This window comes from Ctenopharyngodon idella, chromosome 10 (genome assembly GCF_019924925.1).
Source record: "Ctenopharyngodon idella isolate HZGC_01 chromosome 10, HZGC01, whole genome shotgun sequence".
NCBI lineage: Eukaryota > Metazoa > Chordata > Actinopteri > Cypriniformes > Xenocyprididae > Ctenopharyngodon > Ctenopharyngodon idella.
Genome location: NC_067229.1, coordinates 43,731,169 through 43,751,976, shown reverse-complemented (window position 1 = coordinate 43,751,976; position 20,808 = coordinate 43,731,169). Strand labels below are relative to the sequence as shown.

The 20,808-nt window shown below is 41.5% G+C and overlaps 2 pseudogenes; both read left to right on the top strand.

Annotated features, from left to right (window-relative positions):
- Window positions 1-6,473: 6,473 nt before the first annotated feature.
- On the top strand, window positions 6,474-7,744 carry LOC127521815 (trace amine-associated receptor 13c-like; annotated as a pseudogene).
- Window positions 7,745-12,880: 5,136 nt separating this feature from the next.
- Window positions 12,881-14,506, top strand: LOC127521814 (trace amine-associated receptor 13c-like; annotated as a pseudogene).
- The last annotated feature ends 6,302 nt before the right edge of the window (window positions 14,507-20,808 follow it).

Here is a 20,808-nt window from a genome sequence, read left to right as displayed (position 1 = left end):
TTTTGCTTTGTGGCAGGGCGCATTATCCTGCTGAAAGAGGCCACAGCCACCAGGGAATAGCATTTCCATGAAAGCAACAATGCTTAGGTAGGTGGTACGTGTCAAAGTAACATCCACATGGATGGCAGGACCCAAGGTTTCCCAGCAGAACATTGGCCGAAGCCTCACACTGCCTTCGCCGGCTTGCCTTTTCCCCATAGTGCATCCTGGTGCCATGTGTTCCCCAGGTAAGTGACGCACACGCACCCGGCCATCCATATGATATAAAAGAAAACGTGATTCATCAGACTAGGCCACCTTCTTCCACAGTTCTGATGCTTACGTGCCCACTGTTGGTGCTTTCGGTGGTGGACAGGGGTCAGCATGGGAACCCTGACTGGTCTGTGGCTATGCAGCCCCATAACTGCGATGCACTTTGCATTCTGACACCTTTCTATCAGAACCAGCATTAACTTCTTGAGCAATTTGAGCTACAGTAGCTCGTCTGTTGGATCGGACCACATGGGCCAGCCTTCGCTCCCCACGTGCATCAATGAGCCTTGACCACCCATGACCCTGTCGCCGGTTCACCACTGTTCTTTCCTTGGACCTCTTTTAGATACTGACCACTGCAGACCGGGAACACTCCACAAAAGCTGCAGTTTTAGAGATGCTCTGACCTAGTCTAGCCATCACAATTGGGCCCTTGTCAAACTCGCTCAAATCCTTACGCTTGCCCATTTTTCCTGCTTCTAACACATAAACTTTGAGGACAAAATGTTCACTTGCTGCCTAATATATCCTACCCACTAACAGGTGCCGTGATGAAGAGATAATCGGTGTTATTCACTTCACATGTCAATTGTCATAATATTATGCCTGATCTGTGTATATCGATATAATCTAGGGCTGCCCCCTAGTAGTCGACTAACTGTTAAGGTGATGATACACAGGGCAACTTTTTTTGGGGGCAATTTTTTGAGATTCTTCAATCAGAACGATCACATAACCGGCTTGGAGATTTCAGAAAAAAATTCAAAGATGGTGGCCTCTCAGCGGCAGTGGAGCGAAGAAAAAGAGTATGAATTTTTTACGCTGGTAAATTGTCATGTGTCAACCCAAAATAGGGAATTTACCTCATTTAATGCTTAAAATGTCCAATTTAATATATGTAGGCTGTAATTTAGCTATCAAATGTTTTAAGTTAATTACTAAAAAAAGCTTTTGATGCGACCCGGGTTCGAATCCACCTTTTGCCAAACTCACTCTTCTCCCGTTTCCCCATCACAAATCAGATCAGAAAGGCATTTATATTTAATAAAAAGGAAGAAAATATTTGAAAAGTTGAAATGAAGTGCATAACAAGTGTTTAAAAATAAAGCATGCTCCTTTCTGATTAGTTGCTGCCAACTGTCCGTTGCTCTAATTAGTTGCCCTGTGTATCATCAGGTTGCCCGTTGACGGCAACAATCCAAACATTCACCTATCATTCATCATTCATCAACCTCAAATATGGCTTATCACTTGAAACATATAAGTAGTAGCAACTTTACAAGTCCGTTTGCTCTAATGTTAGCCTAGTCCTAGATAAATGCACGCTATAATTAGGCACATATCCATGCTTATGTGGAGAGCACGCTCACTGTATGACATGGAGGCGCCGGTACGATCACTTGAATTTAACTTAAAATACTACGTCATTTTGGTAATACAGATAAGAGTAATGCAAACTGTAAAGCAGGGGTACTCAAGTTCGGAGGCCAAGAGGACCGCATTTTAACCACATGAAATGCAAAGGGCCACAAATTATAACTTGATCCGGCCCATCAGCATTAAATTTGTGGCCCGCATCATGCTACAAATAAATGTATTTTTATTATAATCTGCTGAGTACACCTGTGTAATGGCATAAATAAAACCAGTATTAACCATGACTACTCCTGTTTCCTTAATGACTTCTCTTTCCTCCTATTTGGCTCTGGATTAGTTTTAAGAAAAGCCACACTAAATTGAAGGCAAAAAAATCAGTAAAATATTTTACCTTGTTTTGTTTGGTGAACATATTTTATAAGTGTGTGTAGATGTGATTAGATGCCTTCATTGGTGACAGCCAGGTAACAATTGTGTTTGCCCTAAACGTTGGCGCTGTTTGTCACCAATGTGAAATGAAATCATTATTAAAACATCTCAATACAGACATAAAATAGCATTGTGCAAGGTTGGAAATGCTACCAAAATGAAAAAAAAAAAAGTCTCCAAAATTCAAGATATGAATTTCCCTTGTATTCCCTTGTTCTTGTATTTTGTTTTTATAACATAATATAATTAAGCAATATCTACTTTCTTGAATGTCTTAATATCAGGCCTGAGGCTGGGTTGATGAGGAGTTTATTCCATCATTAAGAACCCTTCCGTTGGTCCAGCAGCGGGCTTGGTAGTGAGTGCATCCTTTCAGTCTGCAGCAGTATGGCAGGCCTTATTTACACTCTGCTTTTTAAAGTCTCAGGTTGAGCTTTCAGGCTACCTCTCCTTTTGTGAGAGCCATTATAAATTTAGTGACCTCAGCTCCCTGTAGAAAGGAATAAAGGGGATGTTTATTCTTTATATGTTAGATTACAAAAGTATATATATGTATTTTATGTATTGGGGCGTTTAAACTGGGGCCTTGGAGCTCACATTATTAGGGAAGGTTATCGTGGCACCCTTGCTATGTGCCTCCTCTCTTTGTGAGGTCTTAATATAGCGGGTAGCATTAAGAATGAAATATCACCTGTAGTGAATGGCATGGCCTCCTCTCGATCTGAGAGTCAGTTTCTATGCCGCCGCTCATCTGAGCTTCAGATAATTGATATGTCAGGTGCTCGGCCCTCCGTGGCTGCCCTGATAATCCTTCTGGGTTGAGTGAGCTGGTTTCCTCTCGTTAAAGAGAGTCATTTTGCTGAAGCCACTGCTCTGCTGAGCTCCAGGTAATATCACGATTTGAGGTGTTTGGCCTTTGTTAGGCCCCCTTGATACCTTCCCTAGGTCAAGTGAAGTGGTTTCCTCTTGCTGAGAGAGTAGAAGGCGATATGCTGAAGCCTCCACTCCCCCGAGCTCCAGATAGATCATGACTGTAGGTGTCGGCCCTCTCTGGGCCACCTTGACATCACCCTGTGGTGAGTGAGCTGGCTTCCTCTCGTTTAAGAATCTCTATTTGAATCTGCCGCTCCATTTGAGCTCTAGATAGATGTTTTTGACGTTGGCCTACTGCAAGGCCACCTTGACAATAACCCGATGATAAGTGTGTTGGCTTCTCTCATCTAGAGAGTTTTATTGAAAACTCTGCTCCACTGAGCTCCAGGTAGTTGATGTCCTCAAGTGTTGGCCTGTTAAGGCCACCTTGATATTCCCTGTGGTGTGTGTGTTGGTTTCCTCCCACTTAGAGAGTCGTTTTTGCTGAAGCCACCGCTCTTTTGAGTCCCAGGTGGTCAGTTCACCTGGGTGTTGTGTGAGCCAGCTTCCTTTCTTTAGAGTTGTTAGGCTGAAGTCTCCACTCCATTGAGCTCCAGGAAGGTCATGAGTGCGTGTGTGCCAGCACATTCTTTTGGGCCGCTCTGATACCCTCTTGTGGAATTTCTTCCTGTTGGGGCCTCCATTCCTCCAGAGCTGAGCTCAGACGGCTTTTCTCATCTTGGAGCAAGAGTTTTTGCACAGGCTTGTACCCTTGAGCCTTACTTGGGTTTAGCTCACTTCGCTCCCAGAGCTCTGTGCCCCATATGTGCCCAACACCAGTTATGCTCAGGTTGAGCATATCGAGTACTCCCTCTTTTCAGGGCGAGTTGAGCACGCTCCCTTAGAGCTCAAGCATTAGCCTCGGGCCTGTGGCCGTGTTATGCTAGAGTAGTAGGCTGAGGCCTCCTCGTCAACCCGGTCGCTTAGTTTTGTACTCCCCTTGTTTTAAGGGTAGAAAGCGATATGCTGAGTACACTACTCGTGATGGCAATGTGAATGAGTATTCCAAGCCTGCATACCTCTAGCAGCTATCTCTGCTGGAGTTAAATTTGCTACCAAGTAGTTGGCCCTCCTTGGGTTCACCTTGAAAGCTATACTCTGGATTGAGCTAGGTTCCTGAGTGTCCTAGTTCCCTAGAGTTGAGCAGATGGTTATCAGGTAGCTCAGGCTCCTGTGGAGCCTCCCTGATACTAGCCCTGGAGTTCTAGATCTGCTAAGTAGTTGGTCCTCGAGCAGGCCACCTTGAAGGCAATCCTCTGGGTCGAGTAGGTCCTAAGCACTTCCAGCTAAGTTAGTATTCTGACTCCCTAGAGTTATATCAGAGTGTAGGCTCTTTAGGAGCCTCCCTGGTACTTGCATTGAGCTTGGTCAGTACTCGCCTCGGTTGAGTCCAGTGGGTACTCCCCTCACATTGAAGGTCATTCTTTAGAGAACTGCGCTCCTGAGGTCTGATCGGAAGGTTGAACGTCTCTCGTGAGACCTCTCTAGTATGTCAGTATTTTAGGCTGTAGGTACTCCTCTCTCTTCAGTGGGTCATCATATATAGGACCTCGCTCCCTGAATTGGTCTTAAAGGTTTAAGAGGTTCTTTTTAGTAAGAACTCCCTTGGTAGATCAGCTCCTGTTAGAGCTGGAGGTACGTCTCTCATTAGGGACCCTATGTAGAGTACTCAGCCTCCAGAGTGCTTTATTTAAGAAGTGCTCTGTAGATCCTAGGTTGAGCAGAGTAACTCCCCTGGATTGCAAGGGTTCAGAAGCGCTATGCTGAGTCCTGCTCCCCCAGGATGCCTGTCTCTACGATCCGGTCTGAGTTGGTTACTTCCAGTTTGCAGTCCCACTTTCTGGACCCCTCCTCTGGAGGCTAGTGCTTTAGAGACTCTGTTTTGGTAACAGACAGGTTGCTGGCCAGACTAGGTTACTACTTAAGTAGGACCAGGTCGGCCTCCCTGGTGGTAGTCAGGGTAGACTATGCTCCACTGAGAAGTGACTGGCCGGGGCTTCTTTTGGCTCCCTGGCCACATTCCCTTAAAGGGACCCCTTCTGTTAGAAGTTGTTGGTTCCAAGCCTTTGAGTAGCCTTGGTAGGCCTCTAGATGTTTCTGGAGGCCTCTTTTAGGCTTATAGCTTGGGTGGTGGCCGTAGGGAATGCTGTCACTGACATCCTTGTGAGCCATAGGAGGAGTGTTTTTTTTTGGCATGTTTTCATCTTGCCGCGGCATAGGCACGCCTTGAAAAAATGAATGCGGCGCACCGCATGCACGTCGCGACCGCGTCGCTTCTATTGTGCTGCATTCACACGGGGCCTCAGCGTTAACGCTTCTCATTTATTTTGAATGGGTGACGTCATGCGTTGCCGAACTGAATTGTGGGTTCCGTCGCATCGCTTCACTTGCGTTGCTCGTGGCAGAAGTTGAAGATTTCTACACCCTAGAGCAATCACTAGCCAATTGCGTTCATGCGACACCGGAAAGTAATGCGATTGGCTGTTATCACTATAACGGTTGCGTCTTTTGCGCGCGCAAATTCGTTATTTCAAATGTAGGCCTGCGGCAAGTGCCCTCTTAATGCTGCATTCACATGGGGCGTCAGCGTCAACGCTTGACAGAGGGCGTGTCTGAAGCTTGCGTTGACGCTGACGCCCCATGTGAATGCAGCATTAAGAGGGCACTTGCCGCGGGCCTACATTTGAAATAACGAATTTGCGCGCGCAAAAGACGCAATATGTGAACAGCCCCTTAACACCTACGATCACACCGGTGTGATTAGAATATTCAGTGCGTCACTGCTAAATTCAAACCTGCTTTCATGCTGCTGGTGCTGAGCCAGAGATGGATGCTCTCAGTGCTTTTCATATTTCACAACTATCCAGTGTTTTCAACCACATAATGTTTATTTGAAGTTTCAGACATTTAAACAAACATTTAATGATGTACTAGGCTATATATAAAAAGACATTTATAATATGTTAAATGCAAATTCCATACAATGATATGGAAGCTGCAATAATCCTTTTCTCTGTCGCCCACCCTCACTTTGGACTAAATGGTTAAAATATTAGTTTGGCTGTACTGTTCAGTAACTTTCAAAAATAGTCTTAAAAACCAACTTTACAATGTGCTAATTGTGAGAAGATTGTGGATTTATCCTGTCTGGGAAAAAAAAAAAAAAAAAAAAATTGTGATATGATATTTCATACCTAGATCCATTACAGTTAGAAGGCAGCTGTTAATATTAGTGACAAGCATCAGAAGTCCCCACTGTAGTATGTGTATTTTGTTTATGACCACTGATGCACTTACAGCAGATTTGACAATATTCTTTTACTTTCTACTGACACCTATTGGTGTGGATATAGCATCATGTAAAAACAGTTTCATATCTCACATTTGTCTCTTATGATCAGCAATTTTACTGCCAAAGTTGAAACGAAAGAAAATAATTGTCATTACACATCACCAGAGTGGGCGGTAGATGGGTTGGTCAGTCTGATCCAGACACTGTATAAATGAAAGGACAGTAAAGAGAGCAGAACAAACTCCTAACAGGAGGAGACTCACTCATGGCCTATGAGACAGAAGATCATGAGACTCAATACTGCTTTCCTGCCATCAACTCATCATGTATCAAGGGAAAACGCTCAAGACATGAATACAATATCATGTATGTGTTTTTTTCATTGCTGTCAGCATGGACTGTGTTTCTGAACCTGCTGGTGATCATCTCCATCTCTCACTTCAAGAAGCTTCACACTCCAACAAACCTGATTATTCTCTCTCTGGCTCTGGCCGACCTGCTTATTGGACTTTTTGTGATGCCTGTGGATGCCATAAAGCTGATTGAGACATGCTGGTACTTTGGAGACACTTTCTGTGGACTGTTTATGATAATCATGGGAGTGCTTAGCTCAATATCTCTTAGCAATTTAGTTTTAATAGCTGTTGATCGTTATGTGGCTGTGTGTCACCCTTTACTGTACCCACAGAAAATTACAATGACTAAAACTTTAGTAAGCATCTGTCTGTGTTGGTTTTTCTCCTCAACCTACAACACTGCCATTGTAATCAGCAACAAATATTTTGACCCTTCAAACAGAACAGATGAGTGTTACGGAGAGTGTACCTTTACAGTTAATTTTACCTGTACAGTCATTGATGCGATATATTCCTTCCTGTTGCCTTGTATTGTGATGATCACTGCATATTTGAGAATATTTTATGTTGTTAATCAACAGGTGAAAGTTATAAACTCTATGATGAAGGGTGGTAAATGTGTAATGGAAGGTTCAGCGAGGAGGAAATCTGAAAGAAAAGCTGCTCTGACATTAGGAATTATTGTGACAGCTTATTTGCTTTGCCTTATCCCATACTATATCTTGTCTTTAACGGGGACTACAGTAATCTCTTTTACCGCAATGACATTTTTATTTTGGACTTTGTATATTAACTCAGGTCTGAATCCTCTTGTCTATGCTTTATTTTACAGTTGGTTTAAAATATCAGTTAAACACATTTTAACTCTTAAAATATTGAAGCCAGAATCCTCTCTCATGGATATTTTTACAGGCTGATTTAAGTTTATTATTATTATTTTTTTATTTTTTATTTATCGTATTGAACTGATAAAGACAAACTAAAGTATAGTTTAAAGTATTGTCTCAGTTTGTAAACTGGATGTAAACACAATGGTTATCAGATGTCTTTATTATTTAATTGCAATTAGCTAAATTAATGTGAGGTATTTTAAAGATGTTAATAATCAATAATAATAATTGAATCTGTAATGGCATAAATAAAACCAGTATTAACCATGACTGTTTCCTTAATGACTTCTCTTTCCTCCTATTTGGCTCTGGATTAGTTTTAAGAAAAGCTACACTAAATTGAAGGCAAAAAAAGCAGTAAAACATTTTACCTTGTTTTGTTTGGTTAACATATTTTATAAGTGTGTGTAGATGTGATTAGATGCCTTCATTGGTGACAGCCAGGTAACAATTGTGTTTGCCCTAAACTTTGGCGCTATTTGTCACCAATTTGTCACAAATGAAATCATTATTAAAACATCTCAATACAGACATAAAATAGCATTGTGCAAGGTTGGAAATGCCACCAAAATGAAAAGAAAAAAAAAAAGTCTTCACAATTCAAGATATGTTTACATAAATCAAAACAATTATAATTGGGCCTCTGAGTTTTCACATCATTAATGTTTTCTGACATCAGTAAGAGTAAACAAACTTAACAAAGAGAAGTCACTGTATATGACAGATCAACCCATGTGACTACCAAGAGAGAGGCCCACACACAGTGTCATTTGCAAAGCCAATTGTATTTTACTTCCAAGTATCAAAACTACATGCTCATTCTATGTAATATTAATTTCCTCTATTACGGTGGTCTGACCTACTGTAACATTATTTGTACTGGACTCATCACTGTAGACCTTCACTCAGTACAGCTGTAGCACATGAGTACTGGAATGCTGGTCATGTGGTTAATGTCATAGTCATCACCAAATCAACTGAACTGCTTTTACATTGTGGCATACTTCTGGGAGGCTTTAGCCACCCTAAACTATGTGTAAAACTATGTGAAGTACATGTTTAGTCAACCTCGACTAAAAATACCCTTATTTATATATTTAAAGCACATGATATGCACAAGTGATCTCAATAAAGCTTTGATGAAATATTAGGGGTTTATTAGAGGAGCAAAAAGGCTTGTGGTTGGTCTGGGAAAACTTGTATATTTTAATGTGTAATATTTTAGGTGCAATGACTGGTCACTATCACCTTTCAGCTTTTAGAAGTTCATCTAAATAGTAATGTGACAAATTAATGTGTGAATGCATCTCAAATATGATGATTTAAACATTGAAATTAATGTTGTTGTCCTTGCACCATTTCATTGCTGCTGGTGATAAGTGTCACAGTGTAGTATCAGTGTTCAAAGTCCTTCTGCTGTGTATTATAGACCTGCTGTATAAATACATATGCAAATATACTGTGGCAAAATCTGGCCTTGTTCAAGCACACTACACAGGAAATCATTGACTTTTGTTAGCAATAATTCTCCAATAGATTGGTTGAAAAATTATGGGAGGTATTTTAAAGGGGACCTTTTATGCTAAATTCACTTTTATAAGGTGTTTGAACACAGATGTGTGTCCACAGTGTGTATAAACAACCAGCCTATAATGGTAAAAATCCACCCACTCCTTTTATATAATCCCTATAATTCATAAGCTACGGGTACTCAACAGGCTGTCCACGGGCCATCAGCATTAAATTCAAGTACCTGTGTTCACGCTATCAAATGCATGAGACTGTGTGCGTATGTTAAAAACGAAGTAACTTTTTTTGCATCATTTAATGCGGTTGACACTCCTGAAAATGTGCACTGTGTAAGTGCCTGATGGTCCTCTTAGCAGCATGAAAAACAAAACTTTTATTCTTAATGTAGCGTCCCCTATGCCCTGACTGTAACCAGAGCAGCGCACCGGGTTCTTAAAGTGTCTCTCGACTATGCACTAATGCTATCCTCCTCCTATGTCAGCTAGGAAATGTCACTATATAATGACTTCAATCAACACAATGAGGTAAGTATAACAAAATTAAGCTTTAGGTTTATTTATACACAGTAAAATAAAATAAATAAATGAATAAATATATGTTTAAATCTCAAATGTTCAATAAACTTCAAATTAAACCAAACACTTGTCTTGTCTCTTTCTTTTCCCTTGAGGAAAAAATATGCAATCAATTCAAATTATCAATTCACGTTCCCAAGTTTAGTTTTGTTGATTTAAACCACCAGATAATAAACAAATAAAATGACAAAGCTTAAATGAAAGATCAACACTTCCTTAATACCTCAAATAAACCAATAATATCAATACAACATATTCGTCTCAAAACCAATAGTTGAAACAATACCTTTTATACCTTTCGAGTGGCCAGAGGTATTTAGAATGCACTCTGGGATTTAGAATGCTATTTGGGTCTTTGTTGATCCAGCAAAACTCGTCAAATTAGACAAAATAAACGTTAATGCAGTCCAGTTTACCTGAATGTCCGTTTATCCATCGTATTCTCATACTAATGACTAAACTCGGCACAAAAGAAAACCTGCTTATACTCTTGTGCAGAGTAACGCACATACACTTTCACCAATGTAATTAAACTGTCAGATATAAAGAAATGTAAGTTTCAACAACTTATACAGCGTTTACATGTACATTTCTTCTCCGCCATCCGAACAACACTCTCATGCGTCCCTCTCTCGTCTTCTCTTCTCCCTCTAGTCCAATCAGAATCGCACTCTCACACGTGAGGGCGGGAACAAATAAAACAACAGCCTATCAGCAACAAATAATACTAACTTCTATAATACTAACTGCATTACATACAAACTTTAAGTATCACCGTAATTCTTAAAGAAACAGTGCTTGAAAATGTATTTCTTAACTGAAAAACATATCACATGTACATAAGCATAAATGATGCACTCCCATCTAATGCATTCCAAATTAACCCTTCTCATGAATTAGATATTATTTACTCAATAAGAACTTGTTTATTTTACCCAGCTTTAACCCATTCTGTTATTAACTCAGCAATAATCATAATTATAACCCTACCCGGGTTACATTAATGTCAAAGTGTTATAAACAGAAAGCAAGCAGAGAGCGCTCCCATTACAGAGCTGTCGTCACTTCATTGAGCTCACAGAGAATCTCTTATTTATCGTGTTTACAATGTTGGAGGATTCCAACAGTTACACAGTTACACAATTAGAGGATTCACGAGGCCGTGATTAATATTAACAACAACAATAATAATGAAACCTTTGTAAAGCAACCCTGAGTATAAATAGGCACTATAAAAAGTATTAAAAAGGTGCAATTGAGTATAAAAAGCTGATCGGTTGGTTCTTGTCACATGACCTGCAGTGCACTTGTGGCATTCTGAAAAGTTGAGAAGTTTTCATCTCGCCGCGGCATAGGCGCACCTGGAAAAAATGAGCGTGCCACACCGCATGCGCGTCGCAACCGCATCGATTCCATTATGAGGGCGTTTGCTGTGCTCCTACATTTGAAATAACGAATTTGCATGCGCAAAAGACGTGATATGTGAATGGCCCCTTAACGCAAACGATCACACCGGTGTGATTAGAACGTTCAGTGCGTCAGCTGCTAAATTCAAACCTGCTTTCTCACTGCTGACGCTAAGCCAATGATGGATGCACTCAGTGCTTTTCATATTTCACAACTATTCAGTGTTTTCAAACACATAATGTTTATTTGAGGTTTCAGACATTTAAACAGACATTTAAAAGATGTGCTAGGCTATATATAAAAAAGAAATTTATAGTTTGTTAAATGCAAATTCCATACAATGATATGGAAGCTGCAATAATCCTTTCAATTATAATTTGATGAAATTTTTTATTCATATCATATTGCATATGAAACAATAAAGTTTACTCTCTTCTCCCAGTTCATCAGCCACTTATGTTTATGTACACTATATTGCCAAAAGTTTTGGGACGCCTGCCTTTACGTGCACATGAACTTTAATGACATCCCATTCTTAATCCGTAGGGTTTAATATGGAGTTGGCCAACCCTTTGCAGCTATTACAGCTTTAACTCTTCTGGGAAGGCTTTCCACAAGGTTTAGGAGTGTGTTTATGGGAATTTTCGACCATTCTTCTAGAAGCGCATTTGTGAGGTCAGGCAGTGATGTTGGTGAGAAGGCCTGGCTCGCACTCTCCGCTCTAATTCATCCCAAAGGTGTTCTATCGGGTTGAGGTCAGGACTCTGTGCAGGCCAGTCAAGTTCCTCCTCACCAAACTCGCTCATCCATTTCTTTATGGACCTTGCTTTGTGCACTGGGGCGCAGTCATGTTGGAACAGGAAGGGGCTATCCCCAAACTGTTCCCACAAAGTTGGGAGCATGAAATTGTCCAAAATGTCTTGGTATGCTGAAGCATTAAGAGTTCCTTTCACTGGAACTAAGGGGCCAAGCCCAACCCCTGAAAAACAACCCCACACCATAATCCCCCCTCCACCAAACTTTACACTTGGCACAATGCAGTCAGGTAAGTACCGTTCTCCTGGCAACCGCCAAACCCAGATTCATCCATCAGATTGCCAGACAGAGAAGCGTGATTTGTCACTCCAGAGAGCACATCTCCACTGCTCTAGAGTCCAGTGGCGGCGTGCTTTACACCACTACATGAGACACTTTGCATTGCACTTGGTGATGTAAGGCTTGGATGCAGCTGCTCGGCCATGGAAACCCATTCCATGAAGCTCTCTACGCACTGTTCTTGAGCTAATCTGAAGGCCACACGAAGTTTGGAGGTCTGTAGCTAATGACTCTGTAGAAAGTTGGCGACTTCTGCGCATTGTGCGCCTCAGCATGTGATTTTACGTGGCCTATGACTTTGTGGCTGAGTTACTGTTGTTCCCAATTGCTTCCACTTTGATATGATACCACTAACAGTTGACGATGGAATATTTAGTAGTGAGGAAATTTCATGAATGGACTTATTGCACAGGTGGCAACCTATCACGGTACCACGCTTAAACTCACTGAGCTCCTGAGAGTGACCCATTCTTTCACAAATGTTTGTAGAAGCAGTCTGCATGCCTAGGTACACCTGTGGCCATTGAAGTGATTGGAACACCTGAATTCAATGATTTGGAGGGGTGTCCCAATACTTTTGGCAATATAGTGTACTTACAGCAGATTTGACAGTATTCTTTTACTTTCTACTGACACCTATTGGTGTGGAAATAGCATCATGTAAAAATTTTACTGCCAAAGTTGAAATGAAAGCAAATAATTGTCATTACACATCATCAGAGTGGGCGTTAGATGGGTTGGTCATTCTGATCAGACACTGTATAAATGAAAGGACAGTAAGGAGAGCAGAACAAACTCCTAACAGGAGGAGACTCACTCATGGCCTATGAGACAGAGGATCATGAGACTCAATACTGCTTTCCTGCCATCAACTCATCATGTATCAAGGGAAAACGCTCCAGACATGAATACAATATCATGTATGTGTTTTTTTCATTGCTGTCAGCATGGACTGTGTTTCTGAACCTGCTGGTGATCATCTCCATCTCTCATTTCAAGAAGCTTCACACTCCAACCAACCTGATCATTCTCTCTCTGGCTGTGGCTGACCTGCTTATGGGACTTATTGTGATGCCTGTGGATGCCATGAAGTTGATTGAGACATGCTGGTACTTTGGAGACACTTTCTGTGGACTGTTTTTGATAATCATGGGCGTGCTCAGCTCAACATCTCTTAGTAATTTAGTTTTAATAGCTGTTGATCGTTATGTGGCTGTGTGTCACCCTTTACTGTACCCACAGAAAATAACAATGACTAAAACTTTAGTAAGCATCTGTCTCTGTTGGTTTTTCTCCTCAGCCTACAACACTGCCATTGTAATCAGCAACAAATATTTTGACACTTCAAACAGAACAGATGAGTGTTACGGAGAGTGTACCTTAACAGTTAATTTTACCTGCAGAGTCATTGATGTGATATATTCCTTCATGTTGCCTTGTATTGTGATGATCACTGCATATTTGAGAATATTTTATGCTGTTAATCAACAGGTGAAAGTTATAAACTCCCTGATGAAGGGTGGTAAATGTGTAAAGGAAGGTTCATTGAGGAGGACATCTGAAAGAAAAGCTGCTCTGACATTAGGAATCATTGTGACAGTTTATCTGTTGTGCCTTATTCCATACTATATCTTGTCTTTAACAGGGCCTACAGTAATCTCTTTTACCACAATTACATTTTTATTGTGGACTTTGTATATTAACTCAGGTCTGAATCCTCTTATCTATGCTTTATTTTACAGTTGGTTTAAAATATCAGTTAAAAACATCTTAACTCTTAAAATATTAAAGCCAGAATCCTCTCTCATGGACATTTTTACAGGCTGATTTAATTTTATTTATTCTTTTATTTATCATATTGAACTGATAAAGACAAACTAGTATAGTTTAAAGTATTGTCTCAGTTTGTAAAGTGGATGTAAACACAGTTGTTATCAGATGTCTTTATTATTTAATTGCAATTAGCTCAATTAATGTGAGGTATTTTAAAGATGTTAATAATCAATAATAATAATTTCATATGTAATGACATAAACCAGTATTAAACATGAATACTCCTGTTTCCTTAATGACTTCTCTTTCCTCCTATTTGGCTTTGGATAAGCCACACTAAATTGAAGGCAAAAAAAAAAAAAAAAACATTTAACCTTGTTTTGATATTTTATAAGTGTGTGTAGATGTCATTAGATGCATTCATGGGTGACAGCCAGGTAACGACGTGTTTGCCATAAACTTTGGCGCTGTTTGTCACCGATGTGAAATGAAACCATTATTAAAACATTTTAATACAGACATAAAATAGCTAGCACTGTGCAAGGTTGGAAATGCCACCAAAATGAAGAAAGAAAAAAAGTCTCCAAAATTCAATATATGAATTGCCCTTGTATGAGTTCTTGTATTTTGTGTTTATAAAATGGTTAGTTCCTGTCCTTGATTCTGATTGGTCAATAGCTGTGTTTTATTCATGATAAAACACAGCTATGACCGCTTCACCCAACGGTTCTGTGTATCACTACACAACACCCTTAGCAACCACTCTTAGCAACGTAAGCTGTATGTTCTCAATTGATATTGTTCATTGAAGCTTACTGTATTATGTAGAAGAGTGATGTAAGAAAGAGATCAAGTGAGCGAGTTTATTACCTGCATTCAGATTTAGCATTTTCCTTCAGGTCAGTCCTATGTTCATAATAAAAAATCTGTTTAAATGTCCGATGTATCATCTTGTCCTTGTCCTTTAAGGGGTTTTCACGTGACTAACAGCACCAGTCAAAGCATTTGTCAGTTGCGTCTTGTTCCGTTTTCAAAACAATTCAGTCTTTTCAATATAAAAGTCTTCTCTACTGACTGATACACTCATAAACAGTCTTTGCCACCATCTAATAGCATGAAAATGTAACGTCTGCTGCTGTTCACGGTCAGGGACTAATTTTTCCAGCGGAAGGAAGGCTTTTAGAAAAAGTTTACTTCATTAAAGTTGCATTGATACATATTTCTGGCTTTAATATTTGTATTGTGTGGTAACCGTTTTATAAAAGCAATAAGGTACTCAAGGCTAGTGCTGTATCGTGAATAAGTCATGGCTGGAGGGGTTGCAGGCACTCCGCTTCGCGTCGTGCCTAACAATGGTTCATGATACAGCACAGCCTTTTGTACCTCATTCTTACTTATAACATAATATACTTAAGCATCTGCTTTCTACTTTCTAATATCTATTTTCTCGAATGTCAGCATGATTGAATAATGTGATATTTATTTTATACAACAGTTCAATAAACAATAAGTGGGTTATATGAATTGACCATTTTTAGACACAACATTGTAAATTTTGACTGTTTTTGCTCTATTTTGCCAATGAAAACAGTTACAAACAAAGCAGAAAATTTGCGTCTTGTGTTTACAGTATTTCACACCTTTAATGAACGGCTCAGTGGAGGATCATCTCTGCAGCAATAATACATGCAGAACATAAATCAAAACAATTATAATTGGGCCTCTGAGTTTTCACATCATTAATGTTTTCTGACATCAGTAAGAGTAAACAAACTTAACAAAGAGAAGTCACTGTATATGACAGATCACCCCATGTGACTACCTTGAGAGAGGCCCACACACAGTGTCATTTGCAAAGCCCATTGTATTTTACTTCAAAGCATCAAAACTACATGCTCATTCTATGTAATATTAATTTCCTCTATTACGGTGGTCTGACCTACTGTAACATTATTTGTGCTGGACTCACCACTGTAGACCTTCACTCAGTACAGCTGTAGCACATGAGTACTGACTGCTCTCTTAGCTGAGGAATGCTGGTCATGTGGTTAATGTCATAGTCATCACCAAATCAACTGAACTGCTTTTACATTGTGGCATACTTCTGGGACTTCACTATATAATGATGGCCAATTTCAAAACACTGCTTCATGAAGCTTCGGAGCATTATGAATCAGCGTGTCGAATCAGCGGTTCGGAGCGCCAAAGTCACGTGATTTCAGCAGTTTGGCGGTTTGACACGCGATCTGAATCATGATTCGACACGCTGATTCATAACACTTCATAACGCTCACCCTACAGCGGGTCAGGTGCCTCGTGAAGCCACGGTGGGTCAGGAGTCAGGTGTCTCATGGATCCACGGTGGGTCAGGAGCCGTGGGACGCCACGGCAGGTCAGGTGCCTCATGGATCCCCCAGGGGTAGCAGGAAAGGGCTTGTGGAGTGGAGCGGGCTCGTAGGCTGGAGCGGGCTCAACGATTGGAGCAGAGTCTGGAGAGGGCTCAGCGACTGGAGCGGAGTCTGGAGCGGGCTCGGTGACTGGAGTGGAGTCTGGAGTGGGCTCGATGACTGGAGCGGCGTCTGGAGCGGGCTTGGCAACTGGATCGGAGTCTGGAGCGGACTCGGCGACTGGAGCAGAGTCTGGAGCGGGCCCGGCGACTGGAGCGGAGTCTGGAGCGGGCTCAATGACTGGAGCGGCGTCTGGAGCAGGCTCGGCAACTGGATCGGACTCTGGAGCGGACTCTGTGACTGGAGCGGAGTCTGGTGCGGACTCTGGGACAGGAACGGAGACTGGAGACGACTCAGGCACTGGAGCGGAGTCTGGAACTGGAGAAACTGGCTCAGTCAAGAAGTCAATGAGCCACTGCTGGTCTTGGGGAGTACGGGAGAAGTCGGGAGAAGGAAAATCCCCATAGTGCTGCTGTGTCCTTACGGAGTGGATGCAGGAACGAACATCAGCAATAATAGGTTTATTCTTCAAATATAACATTAACAGAACAACTACACCATTTAGCAAACATAAGAACAGACAAAGGAGTGCAGGGAAGTGAGTCCATATAAAGGGAGTGCTGTGAGTGCAGGTGTGGACCAGGGAGGATCATGGGAGATGGAGTCCGGGAGTGACGGGAACTGTGACAGAGCCATCGGATTTCAACAAAAATATCTTAACCCTCTGGGGTCTGAGGATTTTCGGGGCCCTGGAGAAGTTTTGACATGCCCTGACATTTGTGCTTTTTTCAGTTGTTCATAAACATATTAATGGAAAAAGTGTCATTACACTTTATTCAGCACAAACTAGGCTACAATAATATGTGAGGAACATGTACGTACATGTTTGTGTTTTTGAAGGAATAACGTTTATGCGTGCTTATTGAAAAAACAAAAAACTTAAGTCACTGAAATAAAGCCAAAAAAAAAAAAAAATATTAAATCTGTGTTCACAAGACTTCTGGGTATTGGAGGTTGTAGACTAGAGTTTTTGCTTCAAAATGATGTAAAAATTATCCTGCCTACTCGTTCATATAAAACAATATATTGATTTAGTTTTTGTAAGACACTTTTTGTCAAGAAACACAGTATGCGTGGAGGCGTGAATCATCATGAATAATGAGGTAATTCACACCTGAGAAGACAAAAGAATCGCATAAAGACCTCTAATGACCTGCATAATAATGAGGCCTTTCAGTCAGGTAGGCTGTGAAAAAACCCTCTGTGATCATGTCTCAGGCTCATCATGGTGTATATCAAACATACAGAAAAAACAGCAATACTGTGAAATATTATTACAATTTAAAATAATGGTATTCTATTATATACTTTAAAATATAATGTATTTCTGTGATGCAAAGCGTCTGAACATTCATGTTACCTCTATGGCATTTCATATAGCCTTTTAGCTTAAAAGCATGCACATTTGGAAAAATATTGATGGATTCTCATATGTTTATGTCAATTTTCTATACAGAGGAGTAATATTTATTCAATATTTATTGTCATCACTATGAACGCTGGATACTGTGTTTTCAATTCATACTTGCAGCTGGAGGGTGCTCTGTGCACATTTAGTCCACAAATTAATCTAAAGAAGAACAGGACATTCCAGAAACTAACGGCATGTCTTCCAGAGGTCTCTAACCATGGCTTTAACATACAGATAAACACTTTTCAAGACAATAAATACACGATTGAGACGATGTATACATGTATTGCCTCAGAATTTGCGTCTGAATAGCGCTAGATCTGTGGGCGTGGCCGCATTAGTGGATAATGAGCTGAATCACAGACTTCTGACATGTGTCTCTTTTCATACAGATTACATAAACACAGAATTTTTGTTTTCGATTTGACTTACACGATTTAAAACCTGACATTTTAACGTTTCTTTAGACATAAGTCTAATTTTTTTGTGATTAGTATTCACTAAGTTACAGTTCATTTTCTGAGAACTATCAGATTGGACTTCGTTCAGAGGGAGACGACAGATCACACATCATGTTAGTTTTCTTTATTTTGCAAAAAGCACAACATTTTGTTTTTACTCTGAGTGTACGCAAATAAAAGAAGATATTCCACAGATTAAAATGGTGTATCTCTTAATTGTATGTGCAACATTGACAGAGTATTTTGAGTCTCTTTCACACTGGTAAGAAAAAAACCGAGGTGGTATCGCCGGCGTGACCGCCGACCCGAGGGAGTTAATTTGTGTTCCGATGACTGAAGGTCTTACAGGTGTGGAATGACATGAGGGTGAGTAATAAATGACATTATTTTCATTTTTGGGTGAACTAACCCTTTAATGTCAAAGTGTTATAAACAGAAAGCAAGTAGAGAGTGCTCTATTACAGAGCTGTCGTCACTTCATTGAGCTCACAGAGAATCTCTTTATTTATATATACCGTGGAAACCCATTCCATGAAGCTCTCTACGCACTGTTCTTGAGCTAATCTGAAGGCCACACGAAGTTTGGAGGTCTGTAGCTATTGACTCTGTAGAAACTTGGCGACTTCTGCGCCCTGTGCGCCTCAGCATGTGATTTTACGTGGCCTATGACTTCGTGGCTGAGTTACTGTTGCTCCCAATTGCTTCCACTTTGTTATGATACCATTAACAGTTGACCGTGGAATATTTAGTAGTGAGGAAATTTCATGAATGGACTTATTGCACAGGTGGCAACCTATCACGGTACCATGCTTGAATTCACTGAGCTTCTGAGAGCAACCCATTCTTTCACAAATGTTTGTAGAAGCAGTCTGCATGCCTAGGTACACATGTGGCCATTGAAGTGATTGGAACACCTGAATTCAATGATTTGGAGGGGTGTCCCAATACTTTTGGCAATATAGTGTATCCTCCCCCCATCCCCCGGCTCCCCCCTGGTTTGTATATCCTGGCGCTAGCTCTGTCGCCCATCCTCACTTTGGACTAAATGGTTAAAATATTAGTTTGACTGTACTGTTCAGTAGCTTGCAAAAATAGTCTTATAACCCAACTTTACAATGTGCTAATTGTGATAAGATTGTGGATTGTGATCCTGTCTGGGGGAAAAAAAAATGTGATATGATATTTCATATCTGGATCCACTACAGTTAGTGTTACAGTCACACCTGTCCCAGACTCCATTTCCCATGTTCCTCCTTGTTCCACACCTGAATGCACTTCTTCATCATCTCTCCCGCTCTCCCTGGATTCCCTGCACCTGTTCATTGTCATCAGCACACCCTTTATGTTGGACTCACTCCTTGCACTCCTGGTCTGTTCTTGTTGTTTGTATGGTTGTTTAACGTGTTCGCTGTTTTTGTAGAAGTCCGTTTCTGACTCATCCCTGCTGCAGCAACACAGTTTGTAACAGAAGAACGGACCAAACTACAAGGACTTCTACAGCATGGGATTATTCCTGGTCCCTATCCCTCTCGTGCCTCCCAGAGAGGATGTTTCAGCGGTGGATCGTCTATGGGCCCTTAAAGAGGACGGTTGCCTGCTGGAGAAGTGCGTGGAGGAATTTTCTGAGCTTTCTTGCCTGGTGAACTGGCCAGATGCTCCACTTAACGCCTGGACAAGGATACGATTCGTTATAGTGAACCTGCCTGTTTCTTTTCCCTAGTTGAGTCTATTAATCTGATTCTCTTTCTAAATGGTTCTGATTTCGAAATTGAAGAGGTTCAAGAAAAATCGTATCTTCCTCGTCTGGTCCCCTCAAAAACACAGGCGGCCTGGCCAGTTCGCCAATCGCCTGTTTCCTCCACGTATCCCTCCAGTGGGTCTGCCCATGTTGTCCTGCCTTTCCCAGAGCCCAAACCGCCCAAGAAGATGGCCGCCAAAAAGCCCAAACCGCCCAAAAGGATGGCCACTGCGAAGCCCAAACGGCCGAAGAAAATGGCCGCTGCCGCGCCAGAGCCTCCAGTGAAGCCTGCCGCCGAGCTGCCCAAGCTTCCATTGAAGCCTGCCGCCGAACCGCCCAGACCTCCAGTGCATGGCGGAAGCGGCCATCAACCCTCACCAGAGGAGAACGAGTGGTTGATTGACTTTTGGACTGAGCTTACCGCTCCAAGTATCCAAGAGCCCGCTCCAGTCCTTCATGAGCATGGTTCGTTTCTCCTCGAACCCGCTCCAAGTTTCCCAAAGTTCGCTCCAAGTTTCCCAGAGTACCCGTGGGTGGGGAACATGTGGGTGAAACACATGTGGGTGGGGCTCTAGAACCACCATGGCCGCCCACAGCTCCTGACCCGCCATGGTTGCCCACGGCTCCTGAACCGCCATGGCCGGCCACGGCTCCTGACCTGCCATGGCTGCCCGAGGCTCCTGACCTGCCATGACTGCCCGAACTCCTAGACCCGCCCTGGAGACCTCCGTACCCGTCTACTGCACTCCTGGTCCGTTCTTGTTGTTTGGTTGTTTAACGTGTTCGCTGTTCTGATCCCTTGT